This window comes from Pteropus alecto, unplaced genomic scaffold, assembly GCF_000325575.1.
Source record: "Pteropus alecto unplaced genomic scaffold, ASM32557v1 scaffold17, whole genome shotgun sequence".
Classification (NCBI taxonomy): Eukaryota; Metazoa; Chordata; class Mammalia; order Chiroptera; family Pteropodidae; genus Pteropus; species Pteropus alecto.
In genome coordinates this window covers 4,285,917-4,297,169 of record NW_006440645.1, presented here as the reverse complement: position 1 = coordinate 4,297,169, position 11,253 = coordinate 4,285,917, and the positions used below count along the sequence as shown (strand labels likewise).

At 46.7% G+C, this 11,253-nt stretch overlaps 1 pseudogene; it reads left to right on the top strand.

The window, feature by feature from the left end:
* The first annotated feature begins 10,775 nt into the window (after window positions 1-10,775).
* On the top strand, window positions 10,776-10,893 carry LOC112484678 (annotated as a pseudogene).
* The last annotated feature ends 360 nt before the right edge of the window (window positions 10,894-11,253 follow it).

Below are 11,253 nucleotides of genomic sequence, written 5' to 3'. Positions count from 1 at the left end.
TGGTTTAGAGATTCTGCGGCTGACACAGTCTGGAGGAACCCTACTCACTCTTGTTCCGAATTACCAAAAGCTGAACAAACCCAAGTGGCTTTGTGAGGCTTCATCTAAGACTGGCACCCACATGGAGGCAGGGGCTGAATCCTCGAATTCACCCCCTCATCAAGCCCTGTGCCCTGGTAGGGCTTCCTCCTCTCAGAAGAAAGAGGCACTTTTGAAAAGAATTCCTTTGTCCAGAGAGGGACCTGTTTTATTGTCATTTCCACAAAAGCACCATATCTGCCAGGAAACACAGCTGAGGACCACCTTCTCTTCACAGACAGAAAAAAAAATACATCAGAAAGTGTGACTAACCAGTGCTCAGCAAATACCTGTCGGGTGAATGAATTTTGAATGAACAAAGATGGTCTCATTATGCACAGACACATAGGGGCCAAAGCGCACGGGACATGCAAATTCATAACTGGAGACCGGCTCCATGGTGCCAAACCATTCATGAGAAGTGACTGAGACAATCTGATTTTACACACTCTTTGAGAATAAAAAAATAGTATGCACACTGCTTTCCTGAGACGTCATCCTATTTCTGTAAGCAAGGCTTTCATGAAAATCAAACCCAAAGACAGTTTAGAGCCGTATTTATTCTCCAACAATACTTCTCTTCTAGAACAAAAGAAACCACGGGCCCTCGCCGAGCTGGGGGCTTGCATTACAAATCTTAATGCTTCATCAGAAACCGAGCCAGCCAATACCCTCGCTGTCTCACATCCTCCCCTGCATGGCCCACACCTCTGCTGATGGCAGCGATCTGAACTGAGTGCCGTCAAGGGCACTCTTGTCTCTGCCTCTAATAACCGGGGCTGACAACTGTGCTGACTAATTTCCATACCACTCCTATTGTGAAGAAATGCTAATAATGCTGCGTGATACGGATCGCAGACCAAGCACGGCTACTGAAAAAGAAACTACATCAATTATTTTTTAAAGTGATCATCAAAAGAATTGCTTCTCTGCAGGAAATTTTTTTTCAACGGCTCAAGGCATTTGCCTAGCTTTCTGCTCGAGTGACCGCTTCTTTGTTAATTAACACATGCTTCTGCTTCATGAACGGAAACAGTTTGTCTTATCTAGGGTACACCTGCAGACTTTTTTGGGTGGATGTAACTGTAGGGAAGTAACCGTCCATTTTCCAGAACCTGTGTTATCTGCTTTCATGTTGCTCAGGTCGACAGATTGGGTGGTCTGCTCTCATTTTGGCACCCACTAAATCTCATTCTATTTGCAAGAATCAGGGTGGAGCTGGTGATTGGTTTCCCACTACATCCAATTATTTTTCTAGTACGTGCCAATGATCAATTAATGAATTCATCAATTCATCAATCAATCATTCATGTATTCACATGACAAACGTTTATTAAGTGCCTTTCTGTGCCAGACATTGTACCGAGCAACGGGCAAGACTGTCACGTGGTCTTTACAACACACGGTGGCAGGAGATGGTTTTCTGAGGTCTCCTGCCAAAAAGGAAAAAAAGTGACCAAGGAATTAACCCACTATTATCAAAATGAATTCTAGCAAAAAGCCTAATAACGGAATCTCATTAGCATGTTGAAGTGGCTGAAGTTATTCGTCCCATAATAATTCGCCCAGTTAATTTCCTCAGATAGATGAACTCAAATATCACTGTATTGCATGACTTCCGTATCTTACTGGTTTCTGACACTAATGTGTGTTTTATTAGCCTCTCCCCGATTCATCCAAGTCCAGGCTGCTTCTACTGAAGCTTCGGTCACACTATAGTGCTAAGGGCTTGCCCACGGTTTTAATCACTAACAAGATCTCAAAGACAAAAACCATTTTATGAGCAAAAGCTACACTTTTAACTCTTGCTAATCGTTGTAAAATCATCACCAGCAGTAGATGTGCTACAGAAATTATGGGGAGAGAACTCTGTACGACTGAAAAACAAACCTCAAATGCACATCTGTCTGATCAGTTAGTGTCATTTTCGCACGGAAAGGCCAGCGGGCTTTCGTTTTCTCAGGCACACGTGTAATTGTTTGCCCGTGCCTTCATCCAGCTGTGACCTGATAGCATCTTGCGGAATATCAAATACACACGGGCTCGATGAATGTTTTCTGGTGCTGTGATGCTTCCTATTGATTGTTTTAAATTGCAAGTCGTTTTCTCTCTCAGCCAGGTACATGTTTATGGTAAATGCTGAATAATGCACTCAAGGATCCTCAACTTAAGAGATAAAGAAAAAAATTCCTTGAAAGCAGTTTTGTCACCTTGCCTCCTAATTTTCAGAATGTTATTTAATCTACCAGTGACTAAGCTGTAGGAAAAAGCTTTTTTTGTTGTTATGTAAAGGAAAATGTGGGTAGAGGAAGGAGGTCTGGTCCACACCCACCCCAGGGTGCGGCCTGTCAGAGGGAGGAAACCTGCTCTCCCGGGCAGGGATGTGAGCGAGCCCCGAATTCCACTTTTGGGGAAGTCCGCCATCGAGGTGATGTAAATTCTTAAGTAGCAAATTGACTCAGCATGTTCCTAAGCCACAGACCTCTTAGGTGACGTCTGCGAAATTCACGTCATTTGCCCATTGGCTCTCACTAGGTGACAGGGAGCCATGTATTTTCCCCACCCCGTGCACACACAAAGCGGAAGTAAGCCAAGCTCCCCCGTGGGTCTTGTTCTTATTCATGTTGACAGTCAGGACGTCCTGCACTGGCTCGGCTGTCCCTGCTAACCCTCTGCGTCTGGGCTCCGGAGTGCTCCAGGGAGCCTACTGTGTCCGGTTAGGGGCCATCCTCCTGTGCCTAAATGCTTTCCTGTTTCTCGAGGCATCAGGAAAATTGATTTACATTCTACAAATCTGTTTAGTGATCAAACAGGACTGTCCAGGCTCTAAGCACAATACTCCTCAATGCTTACACTTCTTTTTAGCAAACAAAATTTCACCTCGGAGGCGGCCACACTGTGACACATTTCAAGCATGCTCCGCAAGAAAGACTTTTTTGACCCCTGAAAAAGGCAGAGAACTAACACTTAATGGGTCAAGGAACAGTTTTCATGGACTTACACGAATTATATCCTTTACAAGCAAAAACTTTCTTGTCATCTCTTGATGACTGATTATTTTTACTGTGAATAATGAAGTCAGTCAGAGAGGGCAGAGTTGACAGAAAATGTACAGGAATGTAAGTCTTAGGCCTCTTTTCCCTAACAAGTTACACAGAATTTCATATTATGGCAGTGATTTATTGCCGCCCTCTGCGGGGTTCCCACATCAAATCATTTATTCCCAGCACTAACAGAAGTCACCGCAGGCCATCTTGTTACCTAGTCGACAGCAACCTTTGGTATTGTAGCAGTGGCCAGCACGTCACCACGTACAGGTGCCACCTTGGGCAAGTTTCTTCAACTCTCTGTGCCTTAGCTCTCAAATCTCTAAAATGGATGAGAACAGTAGTTACTTGACAAGTGTGAGGATTTGGTGGCCTACTGTACTTCTCTGAATTTAAGTTGCCATTGATTATATGACGCGGCCTGGCTTCTGAGATATTAATATATGAAAATGCTGTCCAAGAATTGATTAAGTACAGTAATAACTAAAAGGTAAAATGAGGACAAAACTCAGGATAACGCCTGGCACGTAGGAAGTGCCCTGCGAAGTTGGCTGTTGTATCTATCAGCAGCCCTGGGGCCACAGCATGGGCACGGGCTCGCCAGCCCCCTGCAGGCCCCGTGTGGCCTCATCGGTGGCTGGATAGCGGCACGGTGGGCAGCTCCCCGACCCTGGGCTCAGTAAACGGGACTCCATCAGTCACTTTAAAACACTTTTTTTCCAGCAGGTAAATCTCGCTTCCAAACGAAACCTTATATAGGACCCAGGGTGTCACACATGCAAGAGGACTTCCTCTGATGCGAGCAGGGTGGGGGGCCCGAAGCTCTGTCCCCTCTCCCCATCGCTCAGGGCAGCCCCTCCAAGGAGCCCTTACAGGCAGCAGCGCCACTTTATTGTCACAGTTACCATAATAAGCCTCCTAAAACTCCTACAGGTGTTTTCCAGTTACTCCAACATCTATCAGATTTCACCGGACTGGAATGCCACCTTACTGGTAGCATTTTGTCTGATACGTTCACGGCACAGGACACACTTGCAATGGACTTTTCCCACTTTCCTCCATTTTGGTCTCCAAACGCCTTCCAATCGGTGCCCTGTGACTGAGACTGTCCTTTTCTCTCCGCCGAGTCACCTCGTGACCCCCCATACGTCATTTAGTGCTCGCAGACGACAGAACATCACCCCTCGCCGAGCTCTCTGCCTTCGGGTACTTCTTACTCTAGTGCCCTTTAACCAAAGCCATCCGAGATCCCCCTTGGGACACCTCCGCCGAATATACCTTCAGTTTAATCAACTATTATTGTGTCAGTTATGAGTTTATGAGAAACACACAGCTACCCAAAGACATTCTCTTCCACAGAAAACTTAGCAGACGAGGGAAATGAATGAAAGTATTTGGTGACTCACAAAACTGTTCACCGTGTTCCTCCCCAGTGGTACCTGCTGTGTGTGTGTGTGTGTGTGTGTGTGTGTGTGTGTGTGTGCGCGCGCGCGCGCGCGCACGCGTAACAGACTCAGGTTTGGTATGTATTATGTGCAAAGTGAGAACTAACTGCATGGAGGTTTCCACAGAAGTTCATGGCTGTGGCTGCTCAGAGAGTTTTGAAAGCAACTGACACAGGTGAGAGAGCTCTTTCTAAGACAAGACCTCCCAAGAAGTTTGAAAAGTTAACACAGGATATTCTTAAATTATCTTTTCACCAGATACTAATATGTGTGTGTGTGTGTATATATATATATACATATGTGTGTGTGTGTGTGTGTGTGTGTCTGTGCGCGCGCGTGCACGCGTATGTGTGTGTATATATATATATATATATATATACACACACACATATTAGTATCTGGTGAAATAGGTCAGACAGAGAAAGACAAATACCATAATATATATATTTTTTACAGTTTCTCTGGCTTATAATTCCACAAGTTAGGAAAAGGCAAAAAGAATTGTTTACTTTTCTATAAAAGAACCATTCGCTCATGAGAGGAGGAAAAACAGCCCCTAAGCTCAAATATCAAAGGTCATTTAAAAAAGGTGCTCTCCACCCCTTAGAGAGAATGTATTGTTCAATTCGCTTTTCTTTAAACTAATAGTTAGAGACTAGAAACAATTTAATAAAACAATTATAACTAAAATAAACTTCTGAACAGGAAACAAACGGGAACGAAGAAAACATAGCTAGAGAGGGAGAAGGACGCTGGAGTCAAGGAGCAACGAGAGAGAGAGAGAGAGAGAGAGCGCAACAGAGAGAGAGGGAGAGGGAGAGAGAGACAGAGAGATTGAGGGGGCAGCGCGGGGGGCCCTCCATCAGACAGACAGACAGACAGACAGACAGAGAGAGACCAGTGAGATCCAGAGACACTGAGGGGGCAGCGCGGGGGGCCCTCTGCGCTCTCCCAGGTCTGTGGGTTTTCTGAGTCGTGGCCTCCACTGAGGGTCACTGTTCTCCATGAGCGCTGCTGACCGTCTTCTACTGCCTCAATCTTTACATTTCTAAGGTCTCCATTCTAAACGTTGACCTGAACACCAGCCCCATTAAAAATGATTCTATGAACACAGCAGTGACTGATGGGCCGGTGGTTGTGAGAGCTGGGTAAACGTCAAGAGCAGAAGCAGAAGCAACCTAAGTGCCCACCGACAGATGACTGGGTAAGGAAGATGTGGTACATGTATACAATGGGATATACCTCAGCCCTAAAAAAATGAAATCTTACCATTTGTGACATGGATAGACCTAGAGGGTATTGTGTTCAGTGAAATAGGTCAGACAGAGAAAGACAAATACCATATGATCTCGCTTATATGTGTAATTTAAGGGACAAAACACATGAACAAACAAAACAGAAACAAAGTCATAGATAGAGGAAAACTGATGGTTACCAGATGGGAGGGGGGTTGGGGGCTGTGAAAAGGGGAAGGGATTAAGAAGTACAAATTGGTAGTAACAAAATAGACATGGGCATGTAAATTACACCATAAGAAATATAGTCAATAATACTGTAATAATTATGTATGGTGTTAGACGAGTACTAGATTTATTGAGATCGCTTCATAAATTATATAAATGTCTAATCACTACACTGTACATCTGAAACTAACATAACATAATATTGAATGTCAACTACAATTGAAAAAAAACAAAAACAAAAAGTCCAGGGTCTGAGGCCCCCATCCCTGTCATGTCATTAGGACTCACAGTTAATACACATACAGATGGCAGAAGTAACCTGGCCTGTGATGACTGAACTGTGGTTATCCAAAAACACCAACCACCCATCTCTGAATCCCATGAAGATTTAATTTTAGTGAACTTTCTTTGTAAGCACGTTTCTTTCGTCTTCCTCTGTACTGATTTTCTCTCTGTGTCTATTTTAAAGTTCTGGGAGCTAATGGGAGCAGAAGATGAGTGTCCTGATGTTCTCATGATGAGAAGGCTTGGCAAATGAACAATAATTGATTAAATAAATATAAATAATCACATTTCGACCATGAAATTGTCAATCGGCTGATTTCCTGATTGATTTTGCCTATGCTATTAAAGAAACATTGTGTTTTCCTAAACAGATACTCTGGACGGCCAGAAAGATGGACAAGTGGGTCCTCGAGTAAATTCAGCCTGAAAATCACTGGAGGCAAAAATGACAACACCGAAGCAGTCCCCCTTCGGGCACACGCGAGACGGCGGGATCTTCAGGAAAGACACCGGAGCTGGGAGAGCAGCAGGCGGCGGGGAAAGAGGAAGACGGCGTACGACATGGACCGACTCCATCACAGAAGCCCGAGGCACGAGTCCACGGGCGCTGAGCAGGGCCGCCGAGGACGGGACACTGGGGACGTCACTCATCCACAGGGTCGCCGGGGTCGGAGCCGGCTCAACAGCATGTAACACATGTTCGAGGCTCAAATGACTGTAAGAGTTTATTTACATCTTTCTCTCTTCTTTTATGGACATAAAACACCAGGAATCGCCAACTCTTACACTGGACCAGGTTGTCACTGGGTAAAATAAATGGGAGATGATCAGACACTCCAACCCAGGCCATAAGTTGATTCTGTAGTGAACGCAGACACGATGAGCTTTCACATTCTGGATACCACCACGAATAACTCACAGAAGGACTCCCCACCATACCCCAAACCCTGTGTCGGACACGTCACCCCGTGACATCATCCCTGACGGGGTCTCGCCGACCGCACAGGCTATTCTGTGGCGACCCAGCGGTGCTGATGCCGGGGCAGTGTCTTTTGTGGAGAGAAGGGGTCGCCTCTGCAGGAGCTCCGCCGGTCACTTCAGCATGCTGCTTAACTTTTTTGTGCCTCAGTTTCCTCAAAGGTAAGGAGGGAAAATCGTAGTACTTATTTTCACATTGTCGCTTTAAATGCACAGATGTCTACAAAGCACTTAGCTGTATAAGCGTTTGCTCTAATGTTGATATTATTAACTTTTTGATTGGTCCGAGGTCTTTTCCCAGAAGGAGACACCCCACCCTTTACCAGCAACAGGGGTGTCTCTCGGGTATAACTGTTGTTCAGCTCAAAGGCTGATTTCGGGGCCGCCTCGGAGCCCACAGAGCAAGTCCCACAGAGTCTGTCTCCCTGTCCCTCACTTTGCCTATCGGCCGCTTTCGTTTATAGAGCCACCGTGCACACTGCACATGGAGAACCCGGACTTAAAGAATTCGAGTGAAGTAAAATAGCCAGCCCTACAGCTGTAGCAAACACAACCAAAGACTGATGGCTCGGGCGCCATTTCAGGAGCCTGCAGTGCCTTGCCACCCTGAGTGCGGTATGGTCGGTTTCACATGTGTATAACAATTCTACGTCACGTGTGACTTTGTTCTGAGCACTGCTGTTCAGGGGGCTCATGAATCCACTGACGGGAGGGGCAGTGACCACGCCATGCTCAACCGTGTACATGTTATTTTTCAAACAGCGTGCAGCTGGTCCTGTGACAAATAAATGCAAATTCATTAGAAGCTCTCCCGAACTCAGTTACCCTTAGCACTAGAATTCCTCAAGAAAGAGGAACACTAAATCAATTTCTACCATTTATTCTTATGGAAGGTGAAACATTTTTTTGATATTAACCAGAAGTTCATGCCATAAAACATATAATAACATAAAAAATTAAATCTCAGATACAATAACATAAAAAATTAAAATCTCTGTACGGCAAAAGGCACCACAGAGAAAATAATATCAGTGTGTTTCACACATTGTTAATAGACAAATCCCCTACAAGTAAGAGACGACCGGAAGGTGCTCGAGGAGCGTGCACACGGACGACCCCGTTCAGAAAAGTACGCCGGTGAGGAAGACGTGCGGACGTGCAGATGCAACTGCTGATCAAGGCAAGACCGAGAGGATCAAACACTACTTTTGCCTTAGCATATTGGCGAATATTTAAAATATTCGTAATATAACGTATTTATGAGGGTGGAGAAGGAAAGAAAACTTGATGGGAACGTAACTGGTATGACACGTTGAAGGGCAATTTGGCAGTTTCCATCAAATTTTTAAGAGGAGATAACCTTTCCATTTAGGAAGTAAAATGTGGACTATGTATCACAAAGGAACACATTTCACACGTGCTTACAGATGAAGATGTTTAAGGGTTGCGCTGCGGCATTATTTGCAGATGAAAAGCGAGAAACCATCACACCGTCTCTCAGGGGGGCTGTGAATGGATGAACTTCGGGGCAGCCTGTGGCGGGGTGTCAGTCCCACTAGTTGATGCAGTAGCCCCCCTGCCCCATGTGAATGCTGTGTCCACTGCTGTCCCCAGCACACTGTCCAGTGAAAAAGGAAAGCTACAGAATATGTGTGGCAAGGTCAAATCTTTATGTAAAAAAAAAACCCCACATTTTTCTATATTTATATTTCTGTCTATTTTTCTATATCTTTCTCTGTATATAATCTTACTTTCTTCAATATCTATATAACCCTATCTATTCCTCTATGTTATTCTATGTACACAGGAAAAGAATCTAGAATGACACCTAGTAAATTATCAAGAGTGAAAATTAGGGAAGGAAGGGAGTGATTTTACATTTTGCTTCTTACTTTATACAATTATACGTACTCTGAATTCTTTCTTCTCTGACACCTATGTATTACCTTCTTATATACAATGATGAAAAGTAGTAATTTTCCAAAAATGATTCTCATCCCTAGAAGCAGAAATAGCTGTCCGGAACGAGGCGCGTTCGGCCTGCGGACGCCTCTCTCGGGAGCCTGCCCGAGAGGACACGGGGAGGAGGTGCCTCTTAACAGTGACTCGGGAGACGCCCCAGGACACAGCAAAGGCCAGTGCTGTGCCTCTTGACTTTTTTGGCCACATGATGGGGCCAGGACTGGTGATGTCTATGGCCGCCCATCACCCCGGGGAACGCAGCAGGTGCAGGCTTGGAGTCCAGAGGGAACAGGATCTCTTCGACCATCGACATTGGACAGGAGGCTGGGAGAGGCTGCTGGAACTCGTCCCGTCTCGTGGTATGGGGTCAGGGTGGAACTGGGTTGAACACTATGAGTCTTCCCATCCTTTTTCTCCATCCTGTATGTCACGGAATGAAGGACATCTGACCTCTAGCCTCACTGATGTGTGTCACGGTTGCCTCGAATCAAGCCACCCTTCTGAATATCTTTGGTATGTCGGAGTGGCATGTGTTGGAATAACCCGATATCGCTCTAGACACTGGAGGCCCTTCTGCCCAGTTTGCCACACACAGCATCTACTTCCACCCATGAGGGGCCAGGGCAGGTGAAAGCGGAAATGGAGTTGCACACAGCGGCCAAGGATGAGCTGTGAGGACGGGCCAGGGGAGCTAGGCACAGGCACCCAGCACGGCTTCAGAGCCTGTGCAGCCTTCCCCACGCACACCTGCAAAGAGCAGCGTTCTCGTTCACACATCAACTCCTTGCTCCCTTCACCCCACTCCCCAGCAGCCCGCTCGCCCCAGCCGGTCACCCTGGGCCTGCTTGCCCTGGCCAGACTGTCCCTCAGTTCCTGGGCTCCTCCTTGCCCTGACCACGTGGTCTAGAAGTGCAGTACATCAGAGAAACTCCTTGAAATATGTCCACGAATGCCCTGGGGGAGGTGACTGAAGTTTCCCACTTTGATGGTGATGACCTGGGTTATGGCACAGAAGGCACCTGGCAGAACCCACTGCCTCGCCCCCAGGTACCACTTCACACGGGGCGAAGGGAGGGCGGCGAGCCTGCTCCACGCGTGTGCCTTCCGGCCAGACTGCCGCCCCTTGGCTTCCCCTGTGCACAGCCCGGGGCTCCCATCACACGCACGGGGGTGCACACGTGCTGAAGAAGTGAGGGTCACAGGGCTTGTAAACTTCTGAGCTCAGATGGGCCACGTGTACAAATAAGATAGTTTGCTTCCCTTCCCGCTCCCTCATCCCGCCGCCCCCTTTCCTCTCCCTCCTTAAGAACGAACCCTTTCTCCTTCTCTCGCTCTTTTCCTGCATATCGCTAGGCGCCATCGGGGCTTGAGCGTGGCCACTTCAGAGGAAAGTCAGGTGATTCTGTCCTAATGTGACCCGCTTTCTAACAATCGCTGCGCTGTCCAAAACCGCACAATAACCACCGCACAGCTTACAGGAAAAGGGGGTGGGCACCACACTCAAAAACTTTGCCAGTGCTTTCGGCCACGCCGCCCCGAACACGCCCGATCTCGTCTATCTCGGAAGCTAAGCAGGGTGGGGCCTGGTTAGTACTTGGATGGGAGACCGCCTAGGAAGACCAGGTGCTGTAGGCGTAAAACAAACAAACAAACAAAAAAACTTTGTCAGTGACACATAAAAAGATGATAGGAACCTAATAAAAAAGACTGTTTTACACATGTTAGATGGTTACAAAATACATGAATACTATAGAACCATGACACGTTATCTAGAAAAAGACCTGAGGTTTGCTCAGGGAGGTGAACCCTAGAAGGGCTGCGGCTTGTAAGCTATTGAGAAACGGCAAGTGAGGGTCCCCGTGATGGGAAGTGGCACCAGCAGACGTGGACGGCTGCGAGCCATCGCACACGTGGTTACGTGCGTGTCTGAGGTGCGCGTGCGTTTTGCGCGCTCCTCCACGGCTCAGTTCAGCTGCTGTCATTTTCCGCATTTGC